General features: G+C 45.6%; 1 protein-coding gene and 2 long non-coding RNA genes across 3 annotated transcripts in view; 2 read left to right on the forward strand and 1 right to left on the reverse strand.

Moving 5' to 3' along the window:
• Positions 1-27,634, forward strand: part of Pitpnc1 (phosphatidylinositol transfer protein cytoplasmic 1) — a 261,209-nt gene that overhangs the window by 74,105 nt on the left and 159,470 nt on the right. The window lies entirely within an intron of this gene.
• On the forward strand, positions 1,417-13,486 carry LOC143442632 (uncharacterized). The gene is made up of 2 exons (XR_013110969.1): positions 1,417-1,496; positions 13,060-13,486. It is a non-coding gene; the product is annotated as an uncharacterized LOC143442632 (long non-coding RNA).
• LOC143442633 (uncharacterized) lies at positions 4,728-10,477 on the reverse strand. The gene is made up of 3 exons (XR_013110970.1): positions 10,353-10,477; positions 6,921-7,040; positions 4,728-5,205 (listed from the first exon to the last, which is right to left on the reverse strand). It is a non-coding gene; the product is annotated as an uncharacterized LOC143442633 (long non-coding RNA).

Raw genomic sequence — 27,634 nt, forward strand, 5'->3', positions numbered from 1 at the left:
TTTCAATCCAACACAACGCCTACCTAGCTGAGTCTACATTGGTTGCTGCTAAAGTCATTTCCTAGGACAGCTGGGGGATATGGGGACTTTTACTCTCTTTACAACTCTGATTTATCTTTGAAGACACTTGCATATTGGCCTAGGGTTTTGTTTTTGTTTTTGTTTTTGTTTTTCTTCCTTTTTCTTTTCCCATTGCTCAGTATTTCTGATGTTGCCATTTCAAACCTGGCAAAGTGACAAAGGTTCAGGGAGAAGCCAAGGCTGAGGCCTGAGGGACCTTGTGCAGCCACTGATGCCATCTGTTGGTGGCTGGCAGAACTGATGCCCTTGGTCATGGTGGAGCACCATTGGTTGTCAAGAGTTGAAAGTTGGCAGCCAGGAACCTTCCTCTCACCGGCAGCATGTAACCCACAGGAGAGGGAGTGTGGGCTGCATTCTCAGGTCAGCTTCAGAAGTTAGGTGGTGGTGCTAGGAAATTTAAAGAGGATTTTTTCCCCCTCCAAGGGGAATGCTGTTGGGACCTGAAGTTCACTTAGGAGTCAACTGTCAGCTTAAAATCAGACCGTGGGGAATTAGTGGAGCTGCCAAGATCGCTCCAAATAGCCACCACCAAAGTGTGGGTCTGCAGAGTTAGCACACAGTCGCCGTTTGTGGATTTGATTATTGAGGAAGGCAGCCCTACACTAATGAAAGCAATGAAGACGGTCGCACACAGAGCGGTGACAAGATTCTCTCTTCTTCCAAAGGTCTTTCAACTGTTACACATCTGTCTCTGCACCAATCCAGTTAAGCCAAGGTTTTCCTATTTCTGAAGATAAAAGCTGAGATTCTGTGGCTGGGAATGTAGCACAGGTGACCTCTGCCTGACATTGATGAAGTCGTGGGTTTGATGGACCTCAGCACTACATAAACCGGGGGTGGGGGGTGGGGGGGAGTGTGAAACCTGTACACCTGTACTCACAGCCCTGGGAAGGTAGAGGCAGGAGGGTTCAAAGTCAAAACCAGTCTGACTGACCTAAGACCGTGGTCAAATATGTTCAAATATATGTTCAAATAGATGAACATGTTCGTTGATGGAGCCCTTGTCTAGGGATGGAGGGAAACCCAGATAAATATCCAGGCAGGCCATGGAGTTATGCACCTTGGAATTTAGATGCCAGAGAATCTTGAGTTCTAGGCCCACCTGTGATACTTAAGGTCCAGCCTCATCACAACCTCAAGACCCTGTCTCAAGACACACAAACATAAAGACAAACACACCAAGACTCTAAATGCCCAGAGACTAAATCCCACGGTATCACCAGCTAGCTGGTTAATGAGGCCAGCCAAGGTGACTTAGCAGGTGGCTTGCCAGTGAAGCTCGTGACCTAAGCTCAAGTTGTCCTTTGACCTCAAAACAAGTTATAGTACAAATAACAGCCACAGAATAAAAACAAGCCAATCCGTCCTGCCAGCCGGTCCTTCATTCCAGCCACAGATAAGAATCCTCAGAGAATGTAAGTCCCAGGGGTGGGCCAGGAGAAATGGCTTCCTGCCTGTGAGCATGAGGATGTGGGTTTGATCCCCATACAGGTAGAGTTGGGGGTGATAGCTTACAGCTCTAGGGGAATGGAGACAGTTGGATCCCTGGGGCTCCCTGGACAGCCAGCCTAGCCTGTTTCTTGAGCTCTAGGCCAGCGAGAGACCTGAAGAGTGGGTGGTACCTGAGAAACAACCATCAAGGTTGACCTCTGGTCTCTACATAGACACACACACACACACACACACACACACACACACACACACACACATTTTCCCTTCCAGATAGACTGATCTTCTTGGGCCTGGGCTAGGTCATGAGTGTCCCTTTTAAATCCTTGTGACTCTGCCTCCTGGGTGAAGAAGTTCTGTTACCCAAAGTGTGCCAGAGAGCTCAGAAGCATGTGGTACTTGGTAAGAGCCTGAGGGTCTCAGACTCCACCCTGGATCAGAGTCTGCATTGTGGCAAGACCAAGCCCCCACAGAGCATCTCCTCAGAGGCCTGACTTACAGTTACCCTCCTGTGGCATTCAAAGCCCAGTTTCCATGACCTCCACTGAGGACCCAGGTCTCCCATTGACCTTCAAGACTGAAACGGGAAGAGAGGTGGGAGCTCCCCTCCAAGTCTGGCTCACCGCTAGCAGCCGAGTGTTTTACATCCTCTGATTCTTGGGTGTGCCATAAGGTAGTCACGGAGCCAGGGCTGTGGGCTGCTTCCAGGTTCTTCCTCAGGGAGAGAGGTGGCGGGATGGTGATGGATTAACACAGGAGAGGTGTCTTTACCGTAGGCTCAGGGTTTGCTGGTGCCAGAAGCAGGGAGACAGAGACCTTTTTTTCATTTCTAAATAGAAGGTCTCCTGTGAATGCTTACTCTTGAATGTAAGTGCCTGTCTGGAGTTGGCGTCAGTCATAAGGCCTCTAGGCCAGGAGGCACACTGCCTTAGCCAAACCCATCTGCTGACTTCTAAAAGAGAGAGATCGCTTTTAGTCCCTGCGCCTCCCCCATCTCTGCTTTCTTCTTGCCCCCTTACCTTGTTCAAAGATTTGTCTTTATTATTCCTAATTGTGTATGGGTGGACGTGTGGGTGTGTGTACCTTAGTATGGTTGTCCACGGAGGCCAGAGGCGTTGGATTTTCCTCTAGCTAGAGTTGCAGGAGGTTGTGAACCTGTATGTAGGTGTTGGAACCTGAACTCAGTCCCTGCCAGAGCGGTATGTCCTCTTGAGACCCTGCGTTGAGCCCTTGATCCTTCTGCTTCTGCCTCCTCAGACAAAGTCATCTGAAGATGATCTTGAACTCCTGAATCTCCTGCAGGCCAGGTGCTATGACTTCAGGCAAAGACCTCATGTATCAGACTCTTTTTAGCTTAGTTCTTAAATTCCGGTGTCAGAAGGGTTTTCTAATTCTGTACTTTCAACCCAATAGGTCTTAGATGAAACACAAGAGTCCCTGTACTGGGCCTTTTGGTGAGATCCAAGGTCTTGACCTCTTCTGCCTTTCTCTGAGTGTGTGGGGATGAGGAGGGAGATGGGTGATGTCTCCTCTCTGGCTCCTATACAGCTTCCAAACTTACTCCTGAAGGCAAACAACTCCAGCCCAAACTTTGAGAAACAAGTGAGATCTGTCCCTGGAAAGGGCGCCACTGAGAAGAGCTGTCTGTGCCCTACCCCTGCCCCACCCCTCTTGGGAGGTCTGTGTGGAAGCAGCGCCCTGGAGAGACCTGGCACTAATTATTCGCCCAGAAGCCATTCATTAGTTGCCACCCGTCTGAGGACCCTGCCCCCACCGCATTCCTTTGAATTCAGAGGTTTTGAAAGGATCCAAACTGGGCTCAAGACTTGAGTCTTTTTTTTTTTTTTTTTTTTTTTAATTCTTTCTTTCTCCAGCTTTTCCCATCACCAGAGCTAGTCCTCCGTTGCCCACGGCAACCTCAGTGGCTGGTTGGTACCTCAGTATGGATGAAGCCGGCCAGGATCTGGTGTTGAGAGATGCTGAGCCAGTCACCAGAGCCACAAAAGAATCAGGTTTCCCCCATTCGTTCTGGATTCCAGCCACCATCAGTATTCAGCCCATCTTCCCTCTGTGAGCGATCCCTTTCCTCTTAGGCAGAGACTCAGTCTTCGCCCCACCTTTGAAGGAGTCTGTTTACCAACAGTGCTTTGTAAACTCTCACACGTTCCCTTCTGTTCACACGTTCCAGCCACACTCACACCCTGGCAAGCCTCCGGGAAGGGTGTCAGCTTCGTGCTTTGCACTCCCGCGAAGCCAGCAGACAGCCTGGGGCAAGGATGCTGTGATTCACCTGCAGCTATCCACACGGCCAACCTGGTAGCCAGGGTGCAGGATTTTCCTCTTTTTGTCCTGAGAATATGCTTTGTCAAAAGGAAATGGCAAAGTTGTCATGGAAATAAGCCATCAGCTCTCTGAACTGAACTAACCCTCCGTGGGGAGGGGCGGCTCCTCTGTTAGTATGTCTTATCTGGTTTACAGACACGCGGGTGTGGTGGCTGCACTCCTTATATGCATTCCTCTGTGTGTGTGTGTATATGGATGTATGCATGTTCATGTGTGCACGGGTGCACATGTGCCGTCAAGGGTCGTCTTCTCTGAAAAGTCACACTCCTTTTTTATCTCTTGTCATTTAGTATATTATGATTCTTTGGGTGTATGATTTTGTGTGCAGAGACAGGTATATGCCACAGTGGGTTGTAGATCAAGCAACAGCTTTGGGGAATCGGTTCTCCTTTTCCATTGTGGGTCCTGAGGCTCAAACTTGGGCTGCCAGGCTTGCCTGTGCAACAGCTTTTTACAAACTTTTACAAGCTAGGACATCTCATCTCCTTAGACACATCTTGATTTTCTTGAGACTCTGTCCCAATGAAACTGACTTCATTTTGTTTGTCTCTTAGGCTAGACTGGTTTTCCAGAGAGCCTCAGAGCTCATCCAGTCCCTCCCTCCCCAGCTGGATCCCCTGGGTTCTGGGGATCAAACACCGGATCCTCATGCTTGCATGGCACACAGCATACTGACTGAGTTAGCACCCCAGCCCTCTTAATTATTAGAGTCTTTCTTTTAGGCTATATTAACAGACTTCAGCAAGTAGAGAGGCATGGAAAGAGACCATGTGAAAGATGGTAATTTTTTTTTTTTTATTTTCTGAAGAGTATAAAGAAAAAAAATAAATTTGGAAACGTCAAATAACATTCCTTACTCTTTCCAGACTCTGGTTTCTAAAAGTTCCTTTAGATTCCAAGGCCTGCTCTGTTCTTTCAGCATTTGTCAGTGACGCGAGGCATGCATTGAGTGAAGGCATCTTCCCCTGCACTGTTCATTTCTGTTTCAATGGCTTGCCTGGGTACTTTTCTTTAATTAATACTGTTTATGCTCGCTGATGAATAATTCACAGTCGTACAAGCAACAGATGTCAGAGGATTCAAATGATTTTCCCTGAATTATTTATTATTTCCAAAAAAGTAACAGGTTTGTTGAGCAAGTAATTGGCAATACAGATGTAGATCAAGGTTTGTCAGTAGGCAACAAGGTCTCCTACATCCTCAACGTTTGTGCCTCTTAATAACCAGGACCACAGTGTAGACGGCTGGCTAGATACCACGGCTCAGGGAGACCATTATCTATTCCCTCGCTGACAAGCTGGGGCCTGGTCTGGTTTCCAGGTAAGTCTGTGACTGTTGAAACAAAAATGAGAATTTATCTCAAGACAGCTAATGAATGAGGCCTTGCAGGTGGCTCCCAGACACTGAGACCTAATGTCCCCCACGGAAACAAGTGACATCTTTGTTTGCAGGAATATATTAAGCATAGAGACTCTTGTCAGGTGTGATGGTACCCGCTTGTAATCCCTGAACTTCAGAAGTAGAAAAGAAAAGCCCGGAGGTGGTGGCTCACACTAGTGCCAGTACTCCGGAGGCAGAGGCAGGTGACTCTCTGAGCCCGAGACGAGCCTGGTCTACAGAGTGAGTTCCAGGACAGCCAAGGCTACACAGAGAGACACAAGACAGAAGCAAGAGGATCAGGAGATCTAGGATAGTTTCGTCTACATACTGAGTTTAAGGGACTGCCTGGGCTATTAAGACCCTGTTTCCAAAAAAACAAAAGAACACAACCCAGCAACATCAAAGGAACGGAGACTGGAAATGTGGAAGATGATGATACACGGTATCTGAGATGTCCAAAAGCACACTTCACACTTGTAAGAAAGTTCTCTGCAGTGCCTTGAGTGGTTGGCTATTACATTTAGTGTGTGTGTGTGTGTGTGTGTGTGTGTGTGTGTGTGTGTGAGGGCACACATGGTGTGCGGGTGTGCACGCAGAGGTCAGAGGAAAACACACAGGAGTGAGTTCTTCCCTCTAGCCTGGTGGGACCCGTGAATTCAACTCCGATCATCACACTGAGTGGCAGGCTCCCTGAGCCATCTTAACGACCCTATGAGTGAACATTTTTTAATGATTTCTTTATTCTATGCACATTTATGTTCTGCCTACATGTATGAGTCAGGTGTGTATGAGTGTCAGATCCCCTGAGACTGGAATTACATATAGCTATTAGCTGCCATGTGGATGCTGGAAACTGAAACTAGGTACTTTGGAAGAGCAACCAGTGCACTTAACTGCTGAGGCATCTCTCCAGCCCTCTCTATGAATGAATTTTAAAAAGACCAGACCAAACCAAACTAAACCAAACAACACACAACCAGCCAACCAACCAAACAAACAAACAAAAAAAACCACCTCAAAACACAGACACATACCCTAAAACATCAATAACAACAAAATATCAACTTATCAATAATATCAATCTAACAGTGAGAAATGGTTATAGCAGTTCTGGTATACTGAAGCAGTGAAATATTATACAGTCATTAAAATGATATGTGGATTTTTTTTTAATTTGAAAAAATATTAGTATATTAAATAGAAGATTATATTAAATGAGAAAAAGAATTCAGACATTATGGTTTTATTTCTGCAGATAATATGTGTTGAGGTTGTTTCTGTTTTTGCATAGCAACAAGTCTAGAAAGAATTTCTCTAAAACATTAATAATGGCTAGTTAGGAAGAGGAAGACCAAAGTGATTTTTCTTTCTTGCTTTACATATATTTTTAGTATCTTCATGATAAATACGGGTTTTCAGTCATCATAAAAGGTCATGGTGTTAAAACAAGACATTTAATTATGTCATTTAAAGACAGGGAGTCCTGCACTTGAACTTATTTCTGGAAGGGCAGGCGGCTGTGCTGCCTTTGTAGATGGATGCAGATTCTCCATTGCTTGTGACTTCTCCATTCCCCAAGGTCTTGTCACCTTCTAAGTGGCCAGTGCTGAGCTAAATGGCCCAGGCTGTCACTAGGAGTAGTGGGTGTTGGGGAGGCAGCTTCCTACCTCGGGGCCCTGTTTCCACAGTAAGTAGTCTGTATCACTCCGCATCTTGTCCCTTGTTTGTGCTCCGATGTGACCTGTGAGGTAGTCAGTGGTCTCTCTCTGACCAGCTACAGTGCTGTCCTGTTGAAGGAAGAGGAAATGAATTCTTCTGTGCAGCCTGCAGTCCCTGCTAAATATATTACCTGTGTGATAAGATGGGAGCCGAAGAAATTAAAGGAAGTCAAGTTATAGATTAGGTGTCTTCAGAGGGCACGTCCTTAGGGAATTAAACAGACAGGAGGGGGATGAGGTTTGTTTTCCTGGAGGTGACAATCTGGCTGAGAAATGAGACTGGCAGAAGAATTCACAATAGCATATGCAAAGTATTAAAAGAATGTCCCAAAAAGTGCAAGGCGGAGCTTCGGCCTGGTCACAAGGTGGGCTTAGAGGAATTGACAAGCTTGCACTTTTACTTCAGTGAGCTGCCAGGGCTGCTGGCACTTACCTAAAAAAAAAAAAAAACAAATCTATTTGTGCTTTGTGACATTTCAAGGCTAGGGTGACCTTGTACACCACAGGGGAATAAAATTATATTTGTCTATTGACAAAAAAAAGTCGCTGTAAGTTTCTAAGTGAGCTTTACTTACCTCTAAGTGTTTGTTAAATATGTAGTGACCTATTCACAAAAAATGTCTTGGAAGAGGAGCTGTAATCATCATGTGAAAACTGTCTTTTAAAAAAATTATTCATGTAGCCAGGTGTCAGCAGTGTGTGGCTTTAATTCTCACATTCTGGAGGCAGAGGCAAGCAGAACTCTGAGTTCAAGGCCAGCCTGGTCTACAGAGCAAGTTCTAGGAACGTCGTAGCTACACAGAGAAACCTTGTTTCGGAAAACAAAACAGCACCAAAAATTATTCGTGTGCGTGTGCGTGTGCGTGTGTGTGTGTGTGTGTGTGTGTGTGTGTGCGCGCGCGTGTGTGTGTGCACGTGTGTGTGTGTGTGCATCTGTGTGTGTGTGCACGTGTGTGTGCATGCATGCATGTGCGTGCGTGCACGTGTGTGTGTGCGTGCGTGCGTGTGCGTGCGTGCGTGCGTGCGTGCGTGCGTGCGTGTGTGTGTGTGTGAACACACATGTGCGTTGCCCACAAAGGCTAGAAGAGGAAGTCTGATTTCCCCTGGAGCTACAGGGTGTGTGAACCATCCAACATGATGCTAAGAACAGTAAGTGCTCTTAAGCTCCGTCCTGTCTCTTCAGCCCCCAAAACCATCTTTTAAATGAAAAACTTAGCAGCTCTTACTTACTGCTTTGAAGTGTTGGATATGGTTATCTCACACAGCTTATTTCTGAGGTACATTTAGAATTGTTTCTTTGATAGACTGATGATGGTCATGATAGTGATGATGGTGATGGGTTTGATGGCGGTGATGGTGATGATGGTGGTGATGGTGATGATGGTGGTGATGATACTGATGGCAATGATGATGATGATGGTGGTGGTGGTGACAGTGCGCATGTGTGTGTGCTACAAGAGACAACTTTCAGGAGTTGCTTCTTTCCTGTGTCGGCTCCAGGGATCAAACTCAGCTAGGACTTTTACCTACTGAGATGTCTTGCCAGCTCTCTTTCATAGACTTTTATTTTATTTTTTGGTTGGGTATTTTATTTATTTATGATACAGATGTCATCCCCTTTCCCCATTTCCCCTCCCTAGAACCCCCTATCCCATCCTCACTCCTCCTTTTTGCTTTTATACCATTTTAATTACATGCAAGTATTAAGGTCAGTTCTAGGTTGAGGGTCTAGCAATTCAGTAGATGCAAATAGTCAAGGAACAAGCAATACACTAAACACAAATAGTCAAAGAAAAAGCAAGGCATTAAACCCAATTACGTGAACATTCCTGTAATCACCGTTTCTAAGGGCATATCAGGATGACCAAAGTATCTGAGCCTACTTCCCTGTCCTAGCCCAAAGTCATTTTCATGTTTGAACCCTTCTTCCTTGTTCTAGCCTAAGATTTAGATTCCTACCTGAAATTACTTCTTTGTTCTAGCCTAATGTCAGATCCCTGCCTGAAGCCTGCTTCCTTGTCCTTGGCCAATGTCATATTTCTGCCAAGCAGCCCCAAAGGCTCTTTGCCTCTCCCCCCTTTTTATTTCATCAGCAAGACTGAGCCTGTCATAGATCGTTCTGACAAGAATGCCTTCCTTATCTGTTATGGAATATTCATTATTCAAAGCAATGCATTTCTGTCTTAGGTTGGTAAGGCTCTGTGCAAAATCTTAACCTGTCTTTGGCTTGCCAGCCTGTTAATATAATAACTCTGTCTGGGGGTGACTTTTATTTTTTAAAAATTGTCTTAGATTCGTTTTATTTATCTGATTGTGCATGCAGTTGCAGTTGTCCTAGGGGTTCAGCGAAGGGAATGGAATCCTCTGAAGTTGGAGTTACAGGTTGTTGTGACCTTCCCAACTTTAATGCTAGGAACCGAACACAGGTCTTCTGCAAGAGCAGCAAGTGTTTTTAAAAGCTGCTGAGCCGTCTCTGGAGCCCCTTGGTGGATTTTTAATCATACAAAACACTTTTGTCAGAACAGGATGGGATTCTGTAGAATTTAAGCACAGTGCTGGGGGAGGGGGCTGGTGGGCAGGGGAGGATTCTAGAGAGAGGGAGGCTCAATGGTTAAAGGCATGGCTGTGGAGGACCTACCTGGGTTTCATTCATAACACTCACATGGGGGCTCACAACTGCCTGTATCTCCAGTTCCAGGGGATCTGACGCCCCCTTGTGGCCTCTGAAGGCACTGCACAAATGCAGTGTACATACACTCATTCAAGGATCTGCGTTATAAACATCCAGTTTATGAACAGAGCTTTCTGAAGTCAATTGTGCTTTTATTTATAATCTACTCCATCTGTGATCTCTTACAACACAGTGGACAACCGCTTCTGATGGGGTTTTCATATGTCATTCAGTGAAATAAAATATTTGAAGAAAAACAGAAAAAAAAAAACAAAAAACAAAAAACCCAAACCCACTCAGTGTTTTCATAGTCTTTTTAGAAACAAAACAGGGTTGTTTAAGAATAATTGGGGCTTCTTATGCTCCGGCTGGCTCACAACAGCCTGTAATTGTAGCTCTGGGGGGATCAGACAACTCTTGCCTCCAGAGGCATTCACACACGTGGATGCACCTATATATGCACACACACACACACACACACACACACACACACACACACACACACACACACATATATATATAATTTAAAAATAATAAAATAATCTTTTAAATGTGTTATTGCAAATGAGGCCTAGGTTTAAAAATACTGTGTTGCTTTTTATCATTCTCAAAGTAAAGATTTTTATAGCTGGAAAGACGTTTAAAAATCGAATGATCTAATTGTCTGGTTTTAAGATAAGAATCTGAGCTATGTAAGGGTCAAGTCTTACCATAGATTGGGCGGTCCATTCTCTGTTCTCCTGGCCCCAGGATTCCTGGGCCTCTGATGTAATCACTCTGGTTGTCCCCCAGCTTGCTTCTCACTACTGGTAGGACTCTCAGAATTTTATTGTTTCCTCCCTCCCTCCCTCCCTCCCTCCCTCCCTCCTTTCTTAGACTGTAGAGTCTCTGGCTTGTAGTGTAGATGGCGTTGGATTGTGTTGGGGCGTGAGGGAGGGGCAGGAAGGAACTTGCAGCTTTTTCTGCAGGTTCTGCTATTCGCAGGATGTCTCAGAAAGGACGAGGAATGTGTTTCGCTTTGTATGAATAAGAAACCCATTTGGGACAGAAGTCAGACTTGCAGCCGACTTTGTCAGGATGTTTCATAGTCAAAGCCAGTGTAGATAAAGAATCCTTCCCTCCGCCCACCCCACTTGAGAACGGGGAGAGTCAGAATCTCACAGTGACGACAGCAAAAGCATTTCTTTCTCATCCTGACAGGGCCAAAAAGCAGTGTTACCTTTTAGAATACCGTTTCTCTCCAGAGGATGAGCCATGGCGCTGCAGTGCCAACTCAGTTCTTAGAATATTCTTAGAGAATGTTCATGACCTACAGCCTTATTGATTTCTGAGACTATGAAAATCCATCTGTCTGTCTACCCATCATCTACCACCCTCCTGGGAGCCGCCTGGGTGTGCTCCCTGCAGGGCTGGCAGCTCACCCTTGTGCCTTTGTGCCCAGGGCATTTGGCTTCACACTGTGGATCTTTTCTGGTTGTTTTCCTTTTATTTTATTTCACATGTATAAGGACTTCAGCTTCATGTGTGTATACGCCCCACTGGCAGGTCAGGAGAAAGCATTGGATCCCCTGGAATTGGCTTTACAGATGGTTGTGAGCCACCGTGTGGGTGCTGGGATTGAACCTAAGTCCTCTGCAAAAGCAGCAAGCGTTCCTAACCACTGAGCCATCCCTCCAGCGCGTGCATGGCACACACACACACACACACAATCACAGTCACCTGCACCTGTACTTTCCCTTTGCAAGAGAAGATTTCATGTATCCCCAAATTAGCCTTGGACTATGTATGTGGACACGGATACCTTGATCCTCCCCAGGGCTGGGATCGATAGGGGTGTGTTACTGAGCTGGTTTATGTAGTTCTGTAGAGTAAGCTCAGAGTATAGTGCATTCTTAACTTTCAGAGAATAGCTCCATTTTGTCACTGGTGAGAGGGGACTTTTCTGATGTGACTGCTATTTTTTTTTTACTCATCTTTTTTTTTTAATATAATTTTAGATTTGTTTTTAGAATTTTGCGTATGAGAAAGCTATACTTATTTCTTTCCTTCTTGCTCTCCCCTCTGACAGCTCTGATGTCCTTTCTACTCCTTCTTGAATTCATACCCCTTCATCATTTTTGTTGTTCCATATATGTATGTATATGTGTACATATGCATATATCTATGTGTGTGTACGTACATATACCCTACTGAGTCCGATTTATTAACTATTCGATTTGTATGCATGTGTAGTGCGTGCACTCTACATGTGTGCCCATGGATGCGGAGGTCAGAGGTATCTTCTTCAATCCCGCTCCACATTATTTTCTGAGACAAGGTCTCTTGCTGAACCCAGGGCCCACTGGTCAGTCAGACTGGCTGGCCAGTGAGCTCTTGGGACCTGCTTATCTATGTCTCCCCAGCACTAATCTAAGTGGCTGTGTCCGTACCCAGCTTGTGTGTGTGTGTGTGCATGCGCGCGCACCAGGGATCACACTCAGGTTACAGGGCGAGCCCTTTACTGGCTGTGCCATCTCTCCAGCCCCTTAGCCATCCTTTTTCCTTTCCATGCCATGAGCGTATCCCTCCTCTCAGAGAGTTGTCGCTGTTTCTGCTCAACTTTGCCTAATTAGATTTCTGTGAAGCTTGAGGTCATTTATAGGCATTTTTTCCACATTAAAAACATGAGCCTCTGTTGAGATGTTTTGTGGTTCTAAATTGGGACCATCCTGCCTTGTCATCAAATCATTCATCCTTAGTTCAGTCAGTGCATACGCGGGTCTGATCCTCCAGGGGCTGCTGTCATTGTTAATTTACATCTGACCTTGTTCTGGAGAATATTTAAGGCTGAGAAGCTAATTTAGGACACGCTGGCTCGCTCTTTACCAATTAGTCTGAACCGGCGGAGGGGGACACACAAAATGGCAAGATCTAGGAAAATAAGGGGGGAAGAGAGGGTCTCATGTAGCCCAGGATGGGCACACCCTCTCTATGTAGCTGAGGATGACCCTGAACTTCACTTTCAGAGCGCTAGGCAAGCAAGCAGTCAGCCTGCTCAAGAGCCTCAGCGTCAAGCCTACAGGTGTTCATTTTATTTTGATCCTTGGGCCTTGTGTCACAAAAGATGGTTACATCTAGTAGACTTATTTTAGGAAAAGGGTGATAGCGAACTCCAGCCAGATGAGTACTGATGGGGCGAGTCAAGGCAGGCTTTGAACCCAGGCTATTAGCCACAAGGGACTCCTCCTAGCCACTCTGCTACAGCGCCTCATTGTGTGTCTGTGTGCGTCCGTATCCTAGCGCACCACCCCAACAAAGGAAAACAACACAGGAGCTTTCCCCGGGACCACAGTGGGAATTGCGTGGAGCCGGCTGGAACACGCAGATGGTCCCATTTCCCCTGGGTTTGTGGTTTTTGCCTCTTTGTATCTCCTCCAGGCAGTGAGCTGGATTTCAGTGTCTTGGAGTCCGTCGGAAGCTGCAGCTCCTGAGCATTTCAGAGAGGAGAAGAAATGACTTGCCGAGGCAGTGTCGGGAGTAAGGGACATCGGAGAGATAGGGGGAAATTATTAAAGATGCCTCTGAAGATGTCAGGAGGACAAAGAGCCGCGATGTGTGCACCCCGGCCTGGGGATGGCTTCTCTGGGGCGGCTTAAATTCTTTAGTTTCATCTGCCGTGCGGAGTAAAGGACTGTGGGATTTAATAATGTGTGCCTTAAAGAATGGCCCTGTGAGTAAGTGTTCCCCCGTCGCAAAGATGTAACGGCACCAATTGAATTTAGAAGCAGTATTAAAATTGTTCTTTTGGTGATGTTTCCGAGGTGCACGAAATAAAGCATCTAAAGTCACCATTGATTAAACTGAAGGTTTGCCATGCGAGCGATGGTAAAGCACTAAATTCTGCTGCTAGCAGGTTTTATTGCAGTTGTCGTGAAACAAAGTAAGAAAATTCTCCCTTTACATAATTTACGGTAAGGCTGCTGTTTAAATGTGCCAAAAAGTGTTCTCAGAATCTTGGCAGTGTTTTAGAATATAGTATATTATCTTAGTTCTGGGATATATATAAATATATATATATAAATGAACACTCAATATGTATTGATGATGGTGTTTACTCTCTGAGCTGAATAGCTGAATTCTTTCTTACAGATGGACAAAGGAAAAAGGCTGATGCACAGCAGGATGCTCTGTGTGTTTGCACTAACACCTTGCAGGTTCCTCCTCCTTTTTGATCTGGTCTGCTTGTAGTTTCACTGGGCTTGTGTCTCCCCCACAATCCTAAGGAGGACAGGGTTGGTCGTTGGTCTGAGACAGTCCCAGAGTCCTGCTGCCATGTGTCTGTTTCATGTCATGCTTCCAGACCCTGGAATCACAAGCAAAAGGAAAGTTTTTCTTTCCTTTGAGACAGGATCTCATGCTGCCCAGACTGGCCTCAAACTTACTAGCCTAGGCTAGCCTCGAACTTAGTACTGGGCTTTATGGGTATTGGCCACATCATCTTGGCCTTTCCTTTCTTCTACCTCTCTCTTCTCCCTCCCTCTCCAGTTCCTCTCCCCCACCCCCTGCATTGCTAGAGATCAAAGCCAGGGCCATGTACACACTGGCTGGTACACTGAACGGGACCACCAGCCCCCATCTTCTCCATCCTACCCAAGGACAAGCAGATTCAACAAACGTGAGGCTGGGAGAAGACAGGGAATGCGAGTTCTCAGTCCAGACACACAATGAGGAAGAGTTGACTGATGGGCAACCAAGCACTTAGAGCGGTAGATGTGGGCGGGAAGGAAATTTCTATTACCCGTCGTGCAGTGTCCCCGGAAGGGCATGCTCTAAGGTAGACTGCTCTGCATTTATTTACTTATGCTAGAGCTCAAAGTACTAGTCAATACTCTACCACTGAGCGACACCACTAACCTGGACAGCTCATTCTTTTTCGTTTGTTTGGTTTTTTTTTTGGTTTTTCGAGACAGGGTTTCTCTGTGTAGCCCTGGCTGTCCTGGAACTCACTCTGTAGACCAGGCTGGCCTCGAACTCAGAAATCCGCCTGCCTCTGCCTCCCAAGTGCTGGGATTAAAGGCGTGCGCCACCACCGACTGGCTTTGGACAGCTCATTCTTAAATGGGCATCTGGGTGGAAAACACTGTATAGGTTAAGAGTTTTACTTACAGCTTTACCATATACATTTTTTTTTTTTTAAATCACACCATTAAGTTAAACTCCCCTTGATCACCATGGACAAAGAACCCATTGTTCTGATCTAGAGGCATTTCTGTTTTTTTTCCCTCTGGGTACATCTGAGCTGTTGGGATCCCCCCACCCCACCCCACCCACCCCCGACAAAGAGGTGCTTCCCTGGGCTCCTCTGGAGTGATAGACTTCTGGTGGGACTGTTAATTGCAAAATCCGGAGAGGGGAAAGTTTAAGTTTTGTCAGCTGCCAAACTTTGGACTTCACGGTGAACCCTCAGGACTGACTTTCTAGGCCAAGTGTGAGCAGCTCCGGGGCTGCCGATGTGAGGGTGGAGGAGCGTGACCGTTTTATTTAGATGCTTGGCCAGAGTTCAGACCCGTGGACTCTAGGGTCAGCCTCCAGAACTCAAGTGATTTCCCCCAGGAAATGCCTTCCTGTCCCTATACCTTGTACAGGATCGCCAAACACACAGCTTGCTGGTGGAGGAAAGGGGCTAGAACCACAGATCAGAGGAGAAAAGCTTCGGTTAGGAGTTTTCTTCTCTCTGTGTTACTGGGAGGGGCGTCGGTGAAAGAGAAAGCTTACTACTGACCACTGAAGAGTTCAAAAGAGCCATTGGAGGCTGAATTTTTCTCTTGCTGGAGTTTTTTTGTTTTGTTTTTCACATAGAATACTAAGGGAAAAGATAAAAGATAAACTCTACTTTCAAAATAATGTTTGAGAGCTGGGCGGTGGTGGCGCACACCTTTAATCCCAGCACTTGGGAGGCAGAGGCAGGCGGATTTCTGAGTTCGAGGCCAGCCTGGTCTACAGAGTGAGATCCAGGACAGCCAGGGCTACACAGAGAAACCCTGTCTCGAAAAACCAAAAAAAAAAAAAAAAAAAAAAAAAAAAAAAACCCACCCCCCCCAAAAAAAAAACCAAACCAACCAACCAACCAAAAACATTTAAAAGACAATAATTAAAAAAAAAATGTTTGAGTCAACTCATCTAAGCGAAAAGCAGGGTTGCTCAGCTAGCAGATAGTAACATTGGGAATTCAAAAGGTGGCCCCTCCACAGCCCCTCCACCCTCAGCATTGGTTGACCGGTTGACCATCCTGGGCCTGCAGCCCATCCTAGCTCACCTCGTGTTGTTTGGAACACTCTTTGAAAGCTGGCAGCGTGATGGTTATGTAATGTGGATTCTGAGGCCTGCCAGCCGGCCCTCAGCAGGTCCTGGGGAGATGCCAGGTTCTCTCGAGTCTTTCTTAAGCTAGCCCAATAGATTGCTGTGGTACTGGGCACCTATCTCAGCCCGCATGATTTTACAAATGGAGACAGTATCCTCGGTAACCTTCAACCACACCTGAACATCGTTAAGCAAGAGTCTGGCCCCGTGTTATGTTTAATTTTTAAAATTGAGGTAAGATATAAGCAGTAATTAAATGTGTGTGTGTGTGTCTGTCTGTGGGTATGAGCATGTGAGTGCAGGTACTATCAGACGCCAGAAGAGGGCGTCAGAGCCCCTGAACCTAGAGTTATAGGCATTAGTGAGGTGCCTGATGCGTGTGTTGGGAGCTGAACTTGGGCCCTCTCTAAGAGCAATAAGAACTCTTAACTGATGAACCATGGCTCTAGCCCCTAATTCTTATGTGTGTTGGAAGCATGGGGAGGGTAGGTGAGCATACAGATGTGCACTTGTGGAGGTCAGAGGACAACTGTTAGGGGTTGGTTCTCTCCTTCTGCTGTGTTCTGGAGCTAAAACCCAGGCTTGCAAGACAAGCACTTTTATCTACAAGCGAGCTCTCCAGCCCTATTTTAAAGAGCGAGTAACCCTCCTTCTTCCTTTACCACATTTTCTTCATCCTCTCACTGGACTTGGCTGGCTTCCTTATCGGCTTGCGTGAACGCGGATGCACAAACACCTGAGTCCCTGCTTCTACTGCCTTTGGTGATATGCTCAGAATTGGGATTGCTAGATTATGTGATAACCAGCCCTGCCCAACTCCTGCCCCTCCCCCCTACGAACGTGCCTTATCATGGATTCCAATTTATTTATTATTTTCAAGAAAGGAAAGTACCCTGAGACCCTTGGACTCCGCTAGTGCACAGAACCCGATTGCACGCTCTCCTTTCTTTTCCGTACCCTTGTGGCATCAGCTTCTGGTGTCACTTGATTGCTGGGGAAGGGTGGCCTTGTTTCAACTTGACCCCTCTCTTGTCACCAACTCCTCCCTTCCTTTTCCTTCTCATTCGTTTTTTTTTCTTTTGAACTTTTGGTCCAGACATGCAGCTCCTGTGGCCTGTATGGGAATCGGTACTTCCTGCGGGCTGTGGAGGGGAATCCCACCACCCGCACCCCACAGCTGACTGATGAAGGCTAATATCCTCTGGAGCTGCTGATGCAGCAGGTTTGAGGCCTGAGGAGTTCTGCAAGCTTACTGTACAACCCTCTGGGTTCTCTAGGATTTCATCTCTGACTGGATCAGCATTTTATTTTCCTTGCTTGCCTTTCTTTTCTGTTTCTTTGGATTTATTTATTTATTTATTTATTTATTTATTTATTTATTTGGAGTAGAGTATTCTGTGTTGTTTTTGGTTTTTTGAGACATTGTTTCTCTGTGTCGCCCAGGCTGTCCTAGAACTTCTTCTGTAGACCAGGCTGGTCTCCAACTCATGAATCCTCCTGCCTCTGCCTCCTGAGTGCTGGGATTAAAGGGGCATGCCACCATGCCTGGCCTAGGTTATTTTTATTTTTTTTTAGAGTAGACTTTAGAGTAGATTAAAAAAATAAATAAAAAACAGCCTCAGCCAGTATTTAAAAGGCTTGGAAAAAAAATCTTACCTAGTTGCCTTTTATTTTTATTGGTTTTGATTTTTGATTTTTTTTAATTGATCTTTTTGCACTGTTGGGGATCGAATCCAGAGCCACCCCCATACTGGGTTAACATTTAACCACTGAACTTTTGAAGCATTGAACACTTTCGACTTTGTTTTTATTTATTCACACACACACACACACACACACACACACACACACACACACACACACATCTTTGGCCTAGGCTGATCTTAAACGTCTCTATTTGGCTAAAATTGAGTTTGAACGTCTGCCTCCTGCCTCCACCTCTCCGGTGCTAAGATTCCAGGTATACACTAACCCCCGACTGATTCAGTACAGGTCATTAAGCCCGGAGCCTTGTCAATGCTAGGCAAGAACTACCAACTGACCTGTGTCCCCAGTTGTTGTTGTTGTTGTTTTAAATAAACTAATGAACTCACATGATATACTCTGGAACAGAGAGTGAGACCTGGGCCACTTGTGTGTGTGTCATTAGCCAACCATAATGACAAACTATTTTATCTGTCAGCATTTTTTTTTTTTAACCTTGGCTTCAAAATTGGAACACAGATCAACAAACCAGTTGGAAGGATGAAATTAATGATATTTTTAAAATGTCTCCTCTGACTCTGGGAATGAGCAGGTGGAGCTGAAGGGTATGGGGGGTTGGGGGCTGGAGACAGTAACTGGAAATGAAGGACATCATGTTCCAGCAGGAATGAGCAGGTGGGCGAGAAAGGCTTCCTACAGAGCGTACCTAGCAATGTCTGGAGCCCCGGAAGCAGCTTTGGGGAAGTTCTGATCAGCATATAAAAGGACAGGAAGGATCTAGACGTATCTGCAGTTAATAAGAAGACAGGACCATCTTGCCAGGCAGACTGTTACAGAGTTGAGAATCTGTTAAGTGACAGACCCTCCACAGTCTTGTTTCCAGTGACACACCATGACAGTTCACCTCCAAGCCATGTTACACCTTAGGTCAAATCAGCTTTCCTCCCCAGGTTCTTCCAGACAAATATTCTTTCTTCCCTCCTGTGATCCTATTTGAGAAGTGTGAATGGCTCTGGGGCTTGTTTTTGTTACCTCCCACCATTAATACCATGGAGTGATTCTCAGAGCTCCTTCTGGTTACCAGAGAATTCTGTATTGCTCTGGGCACAAAATTTGCCTTCCCCGATGATTTGTTAGGCTTCTGAGAAAGGGAAAGGAAAGTTGCCTCTTCTCAGCCAGCTCTGGCTTCTGGGCCTGGGAAGTGGGGCCAGCCCCCATAGCGTGTGGCCATCACAATGACGCATGACATGAGAGGCGTGTGAATGCAGCCGGCCGCTGCAGCTGGTTTGCTTGACTCTGTGCAGACTGTTCCCAGGAACACACAGGACACTAAAGGCTGTGATGTAACTCACATCTGCCAGATGTGGGAGCCAGCATGAGTCATGCTGGCTGGGAGATTCATTAAGATGTGCCTTCTGGGTCATCTGAGCACAGAGTATAGGCCACCTTCCCTGCCATTCGGGGTTGTAGGCAGCAAGTCCATACCCCAGGAACCCCCCAAGTTCACTAACCTCTGTCAGAAATTATAATCTGGTTTTCTGCAGTGACACAGCCCAGAACCTCTGTAGTCCCATGGTCTTTAGCTTGTCATTTGCTAAAGGATTTTGTCCCTTTGGATGATAGAAGAAAACCAGAGCTTATAAAGGGATGGAGATCTGACTCCATAGTGGAGCATTTGTATTTCCTCGGATTGTCCGCCCAACTCTGCAATTCCACCACCCAAAAACATGCTCTAAGTTATAAGGATGTCGCCCTACATTCTTGAAAGATCAGGACAGGGGTTGGATGTTGGAGGAAGAGAACACTCTGCTGGCAGTGTGCCAGCGAGAAGTTTGGAGTCTGGTACTCTGATCTTGTATTTTATTATTTGTTTTGTTGAATGAGGACAGGACTCCTCGTAGTGATTAATGAGCGTTTTTTTTCTGAGAAGTTGTAAACCGACCTTTAAGAACTTTCTCACAAACGTGTGATATCCAGTCAGGAATGTGTGTGTGGGTGGACTTCATACCACCTAGTCATGGAGGGTGGTGTTACTGGAGCTGTTAGGGTCAAGGCCTTAACAAGCTAGGCTCTGGCCCACAACCTCTATAGGCCAATTAAGGAGTTAAAAGCAGAGAAAGGAGACTCATTTACTCTGGCCACATTGGGAAGAGGAACAAGAAAAGAGGCCGTTGAACCCTACCGAGGTCTTCTAAGCGCCAGTCGAAGGTTCGTGTTTAGACAGGGACAGGAGGCAGGCAGATGTAAGCAGCCCATGCCCAGGTGGGTCCTGCCCACATCTGGCCTAACATCTTCTCCCCTTCAGCTTCTTCTGCAGGGTGATCTGACAGACAGGTTGTCAGAACCATGTGCTATCTCTGCCTGAGAGACAGGTTCCTCCGCTGGATGCCCAGCCTTCAGCCCATTCCTCCTTCAAGCATGAAAATCTGAGGGAAATTCCAATTTCTTAGGGTCATTGTGGTGCCTCTCTGTAGAGTATCTTTACTTCAGCCAGGATGGTTACAGTGTCCCCTAGGAAGACACAGTTTAATCAGGGGGCTGGAGGTGATGCTGTCCTAGATTATCTGTGTACCCTCGGTCTGATGACAGGAGTCCTTAAAAGAGATGAGAAAGGGAGCTGGAGAGATGGCTCAGTGGTTAAGAGCACTGGCTGCTCTTCCAGACACCCAGGTTTGATTCTCAGCACCTGTATGATGAATCCTTTAACCCTAGTCTCAGGGGATCTGATGTTCCTCCTCAGGCCTCCATGGGCACTGGGCACACTTGTGGTCCACAGACATACATACTGGTAAAACACCCATAGACATAGAAACCATAAGTAAATCTTTAAAGGGAGAGGCCTTGGAGGCCAGTCTGGATGAGGAGAACACAGAATAAGATGGAAGGAAAGAAGGCTGTTGGTTGAATTCCAGAACCATATAAGACAGAGTGGTAGAGCTGGCTGGCTTAGAAGACAAGCAAGAATTATCTTGCAAAGAAAAGCAAGGTATATCCCAGATGTGATACAAAGGTTCTTCATTGGATTTTCCTCTTCATATGCCTGGGTCCCCAAGTTTTTAAAAACAAGATCTCACCACAGAAGATTGCAAATCCCAACGCCCAAATCTCCTGCTCGCTCTGGTCCCACTCAATCAGGTCCACAGGTTTGTTTGTTTGTTTGTTTATTATATGCAAGTACACTGTAGCTGTCTTCAGACACTAAGAGGGCATCAGATCTCGTTATGAGATGGTTGTGAGCCACTATGTGGTTGCTGGGATCTGAACTCATGACCTCTGGAAGAGCAGTCACTGCTCTTAACCTCTGAGCCATCTCACCAGCCCCGGGAAATCTTTAAAGAACACAGACTGGCTTTCATCTGTAGACTAGAAAGCAGGTCTTATCCTCCTGAGGCACCACCCAAACTGCTTCAAACATCTCTGCAATCTCATTTTATCAAAATCAGAAAATGGTTGTAACAGTCTTTAAGTGGAAGAGGGACCAAGATGGAGAAAGAAGGAATGAATGTAGCCACAATTTTAAAATTAAATTAAAGAAATTTAATTTTAAATTAAAATTAATTTTAAAGTAAACCCACGAGCACGGGGAGAGGGAGCTTTATGAAGGAACACTGATAATTAAGACATAGCAAATAAAGCAAAGGGGGGTGTGAGAGAGAAGTACACACATGCAGAGGAAGTCACATGGAAGGAGGCAGAGTCTGGGGTGAGTTGTATAGCCAGAAGGAATGCCTGCAGCTTCCAGAAGGGAAGAGTAGATGGTCTTCTAGAATCTTCAAAGGGAGCTTGGTTCTTTGGACACCTCCATTTCTGACTCCCATCTTCCGGAACTATAAAGAATAAATTCGGATTGTGTTATCTGCCACCTCTATGGTAATTTAGTATTTGATTTGGAAGCTAATAGAATCATCACACCCGTCAAGAACTAGGTCAAGAACTAGGGTATCAGGGACACCGGGGGAAACCCACCTAAAGCCTCATCTCTCACAGCATCCCTGGATCACCACTGTGCTATTTACATAGTTGTCTTAGTTTTCTTTTTGCTCTGGCCAAGTACCTGAGGAGAAGCAACTTAAAGGAGGAAAGAGTTACTTTGTTTTTCATTTCCTGGGGATACAGTACATCATGGAGGCAGGAGTGTTGGGTCACAATGTAGCCACCACAGTCAAGAAACAGAGAGCAGGTAAGAAATGGTGCTGAACTATCAAACCACAAGGTCCCTCACTTCCTCGTGACATACTTCCGCTAGCATGATGCTACCTTCTAAAGGCTTCACAAGCATTTAAAATAGCACCATCATCCAAAGAGCATGAGCCAACGAGGGGCTGGCTTTCACATCCAAACCACACAGGTTTTAAGAACCCTTAAATGGAAGCATATGGTAGGTACACTTGCTACTGATTGAGACTTATTTCACTCAGCACTCTGTTAGTTTTTGAGCAGGGTCTCACTATGTAGCCCAGACTTACCTTTAGCTCTAGGACCTCTTGATTCTTCTGGGATTACATGCATGTATCACCATGTCCAGCTTACAATGGGTTTGATCATTTTCCTAGCTGTATACAGCTGCCCCTTCATTTTCTATGGTTTCTGTTACCCGTAGTCAAGTGCGGTCTGAAAATGTGAAACAGAAAATTCCAGAAGAAAACAATTTCATAAGTTGTACTTCTTTCTTTTTTCTTTTTCTTTTTTTTTTTCTTTTTTAAAATTTTAGGCAAGATCTTACTGTTAGCCCTGGCTGGCCTTGAACTCATGCTGGTCTGCCAGCCTCTGCCTGTAGACTGCTGAGATTAAAAGCATGAACCATCACACCCAGCTAGCTACCTAACTTTTTATTGTGTCATGATAGTGCATTGCTGCGATTGGTCTATGTATATTATTAGTTATTGTTATTATTCTTTTATTGAGCCTGATTTATAAATCATAGTCATATAGAAGCGACATAGCAGCATACAGGACTTGGGACCAACCACAGTTTCCAGTATCCATGTAGGGCTTGGAATGTGTCCCCTACAGCTGCCAGTACTGCTGAACCCCATGTCTCTGAAGAGCCCATTACAGGCCTCCCAGGGCTGAGCAGACAGTGAAGCACACCAATTTTCTGAGAACCGGAGAGCTGAGCTGCCGCCTGCAAATTTTAAATATTCTTAACCCATCACTGGGAAGATGACTGAACAGCTGTCGTACCCTCCATCTCAAGTCTTAGAAATAAATTTGCATGTTTTAGGAGCTCCAACCCCAGTCCTCCTCTGCAGCTCTCTAGCTTGATGCTAGCGAGGATGCATCCACACATGCACGGATAGTGTTCCTGAATACCCCGATCTGATGAGCCTTAGAAATAGCGCCAGGAACCTCACAGAGGACAAGATTAAAATCCAGGGCCCCAGCTGTCGAGAGATGAGCTGTCTCATTTGCCTGATGTGTCCCCACATCCTTATGGAGGTGGTGGAGGCTGAGTTTAAACTCAAAATACCAGAATAGAATTGGGGGGGGGGGGCAGGTGTGGTAACCACACCCTGGATGCCATTTTTTTCCTAGAGAGAAAACCTTTGATGGAGTTTGTGGTACAAAAGTAGTGCATCTTTCTTTAAGAATGGGAAAAAAAATTCCAGTCCCAGCAGGAAGTATCTACAGCCTCATACTGACATTAACCACTGGTGAATATATTTGCATATGCAACTGCATATACAAACCTTCTTCCTATAACAAAGAAATTTATTTCTGCAGTCAATAAATATGCCAGGTGCTAGTCCCTGGGGATATTGCATGAATAAAACAGCGCTTTTCCTGATGGGAGCTGATCCAAGCAAGTATGAGCCAGGAGTGGTGCAGCATGCCTGTAATCTAAGCTCAGAGGAGGTGGAGGTTGCAAGATTGGAATTTCAAGGCTAGCCTCTGCTATGTAGCAAGTCTGAGGTCAGCCTGGGCTGCAAAAATCAAAAACAACCCAACCAAATGAAAACAAACAAATAACAAAACAAAAACCCATAATATTAAACAGGATGTGGTAGTTCATTTTTAGTATTAACTGATTTTCTACCCCTTTCCACTGCAACAGATATTTCAGAATAACTCATGAGATTATCAGTGAATACAATAACTAGACAGAAACTGGTGGTGAGCAGTTTCTGAGATAGTCACTGCAGGTTAGCCTAGGTCCCTGAGTCCCTATAAGGATGCCAGCAGCCCTGATGATTTGCTGACTTGCATAAGCAAGAAGGAAGCTGTGGCCTCTTTGAGCCCTGGAGATTGTATCAGTCGGTTGTTTGTTGCTGTAACAAAATACCCTAGGTGGATAATGTTGTAAAGAAAAGAAATTTATTTTGTGCTCAGGATGGTTTCTGCATGTGTCTATTTGGAGTGATTAATCAAATCATGGCAGTGGTATCACATCTTAAAATGTTTTATTTTAAACACTTATTGGTGTGTAGACATGCATGCACGTGCATCATAGTGCATGTGTGGAGGTCAGAAAACACCTTTGGGATGTTAGTTCTCTCCTTGCGCTGTGTCCCTTTAGCCTTTTGAGTTATCTTCCCGGTCCCTGGATCACATCTTACATCCTGATACAGGTACTAGGAGAGGCTAGAGGCCAGCTGCCATATTTTACTACAGTTCACTCTCAGGGTTCATGAGACACTCTCAGGGTTCATGAGACACCCCAAACAATGTAAACTCCTACTTCTTGTTTTTGTTTGTTTGTTTGTTTGTTTTTGGTTTTTCGAGACAGGGTTTCTCTGTGTAGCCCTGGCTGCCCTGGAACTCACTCTGTAGACCAGGCTGGCCTCGAACTCAGAAATCTGCCTGCCTCTGCCTCCCAAGTGCTGGGATTAAAGGCATGCGCCACCACTGCCCAGCAACCTCCTACTTCTTAAAGAGTCCCACTTTCCAAGGTCACTACACTGAGAATAAATCCTTCAGCACAAGGGCCTCTTAGAGACAAACCACATCTGAACAATGGTAGAGAGCCTGGGGGTCAAGCTCCAAATACGTAGCCAGAGGAGTCACACAATATAGCACCCCAAGAGAAGGAGAGATGAGCTAGCTCTGATGCAGTAACATTAATAGGTTTGCTTCTTTGTTTAAGCTGTAGTAGAGTCAGCATATAAAATGCACTGCAGGGGCCAAGAAGATGGCTATGAGAATACAGCACTTGTCTGTAAGCATGCAGACAGGAAGATCTGAGTTCCATCCCAGTGAAAAAGCCAGGAACGGCAGCACCCCCCCCCCCTCGGTACCCCAGTGCTGGGAAGGTAGAGATGGATGTATCCTTAGGGACTGCTAGCTGTCTGTTTCAGTGAGGGATCCTATCTTAAAAATAAGGTGGGGCACAACCTATCATCTATCTCTGTCTTCCTGATGCATGCACACACACACACATACACACACACACACACACACACACGAGCACTGCAAAGAGAAGACAAAGACAGCGGGTGAGTACCCCATTCCTCTGATCCCACAGATACTCCAGGCTGAGTAGCTCTCACACACCACTTTTCTTAGAGAGTCTCTGCAGTACCTGCTTTTAGGATGATGGGAGAAAAGGATGCTGGGAGGAAGGCAGGAAGGAAATCTCTAACTCACCCAAAGTGTAGTGAGATGATTCCTTTAATGGATGATTAGACTTGTGTGACTCTAAGAACGCTTATCCATAAAAGCTTTTAAAAAGATCTATTTTTGTTTGTTTGTTTGTTTGTTTTTCGAGATAGGGTTCCCTGGCTGTCCTGGAACTCAGTCTATAGACCAGGCTGGCCTCGAACTCACAGAGATCCATCTGCTTCCGTCTCTGAGTACTCAGATTAAAGGCGTGCACCACCAGTGTCCAGCTAGATTTATTTTATTATCATGTTTATTTTATCTCATCGCATAACCCTGGCTGGCTTTGTACTCAAAGATCTTCCAGCTCCTGCGTCCCAAGTGCTGGAACTAAAGGCATGTGCCCGCCAAGCCCAGCTAAAGATTTATTCTTAAGAATATGTATGTGTATGAGTGTGTGTGCACGTGTGAGTGTAGGTGCCTGAGGAGGTCAGAGGAGGGGTCGGATAGCTGAAGCTACAGGTGGTTTTTGTGCTGCCAGACATGGATGAGTGCTGGGAACTGAACCCCCTGCAAGAGCAATACCCTGGAAGAGCGATTGTGTTCTTAACAGCGGGACTGTCTTTCCAGCCCATGCTCTATTCAGTTGTTTCCTACTCCTTACACAAATCCCAAGACATACACGAAATGTGTGTGTGAGGGATGCTGGGAATTAAATTCCAGAAGCACATTTTACTGGCATTGTAAAGCGAGCGTTGGAAGGGGACCCTACCTACCTATAGCCCTTGTCATTAGAGGCAAGGGGCTCAAACCTGAGTCAGGAAAAAAAAGATCCGACCTTTAAATAGTTCCCTCTGAGAAACAAGATCCGGAAGGAAGCGTTCCGTCCCCCCCCCCCCTTCCGTCTCCCCCGCAACCCCACACCCTTCTATCTCCCTCCTCAGCTCCTCCTACCATTTGTTTAACTACAGGACTTTTGGGCCCTGCTTTCCATAAAATTTATTATATGAAAATATTTTCGGTCCTTTAGCTCCTTTACCAAACTTGAAGCATTTTAAATGGCTCCAAGAGGCCTTTAAGTCCCATGTGACTATCTGAGTTGAGTCATATAAACTTTATTGCCAGCCTTAGTGAAAACTGCATTGCATTGGGGTCACTTGTGACGTGTGTCATCCCCAAGCCGGGTCCCATTCTCCCTGGGGTTGCCATGGAATGACTGAGTCAACATGCTACTTCCAGAAGTGGAAGAACCCTCCTGAGTGCTCTGTGGTGGCGCTCTCCTGTGAACAGGGGCACAGTGTGTTCTAGGAAGGATAGATTCGCCATCACAGTTTTCATAGCAAAAATAGTTATGAGGATGGAGAAGCTTAATGAGATGATGTGAGGTCGCAGGGTCATTTCTATTTGGAATAGAAATGAGAAGGTTATGGGTCAACTGTGGGCGTAGTTAAACGGTGGGGCACTCACCAAATATGTATGAGACCCTGCTTCCACCCCCAGGGAGAATGGTGAAGAGAGCTAAGATAACGGGGAAGACCAGGAGAGAGATATAGATAGTAATAGAGGTACAGAGGGAGGGAGGGAGGGAGGGGGGGGAGGGGAAGGGAGGGGGAGGGGTAATAAAACCAAAGATGGGAAATTCTCCTATTATATTTAGAATAAGGAGTTTCCTAACCTTCTCAATTCTGCTAGAATATGAACGTAAGGAGAGAATTTTTTTTTCTCTGAAGTGTATAAAAAATAAGGGTCTGGGCTGCAGGTATAGTTGGTCGTGAACTTGCCTAGGATTCTTGAGGCCTTGAGTTCCATCCCCCAACATAAACCAGGTGAGGTGGTGCATGCCTGTGAGCCTACCACTGGGGATGTGGAGGCAGGGGAATCAGGAGTTCAAGGTCATCAGTTAAATGGCAAGTGTGAGGCTGGCTCCTGCCTTAAAAACAATAAATTAAAATGGACAAAAAAGATACAGAAAAAACAAAACTAAGATAATGGAGAAACTTGAAAATTTTATCTTACATAGAATCAGATTCTTAAAGTGACCTTGTGAGAAAATGCGAGACCACCATTTTTATCATCCTACAATGGCTCTATATTTTGGAAGGTTCTAGAAACTTTAGCAGATGAGACTTCATTAGATTAGGTCCTTGAGTATCTCATCCCTCCCAGGACCCTCTCCTGTTCTGCTCTGTTTCCTGCCTACAATGGGGGTAAAGCCAGTTTCCTGCCACAGGCTCTTGCTTCAGTGATGCACTAGAGTTGGGCCTTCCTAAACAGTGATTTCTTGAGGTTCTATTTGTCATGTTTCCTAGTGACAAAGCTTGTTGTAATGTGAGGCTCCCCCACCCTCCAATCCAGTGTTCTCTTTTACAAACACTACAATGTCAGGTCATTCATTTTGAGGTTTAAAAAAAAA

This window comes from Arvicanthis niloticus, chromosome 6 (assembly GCF_011762505.2).
Source record: "Arvicanthis niloticus isolate mArvNil1 chromosome 6, mArvNil1.pat.X, whole genome shotgun sequence".
NCBI classification, from domain to species: domain Eukaryota; kingdom Metazoa; phylum Chordata; class Mammalia; order Rodentia; family Muridae; genus Arvicanthis; species Arvicanthis niloticus.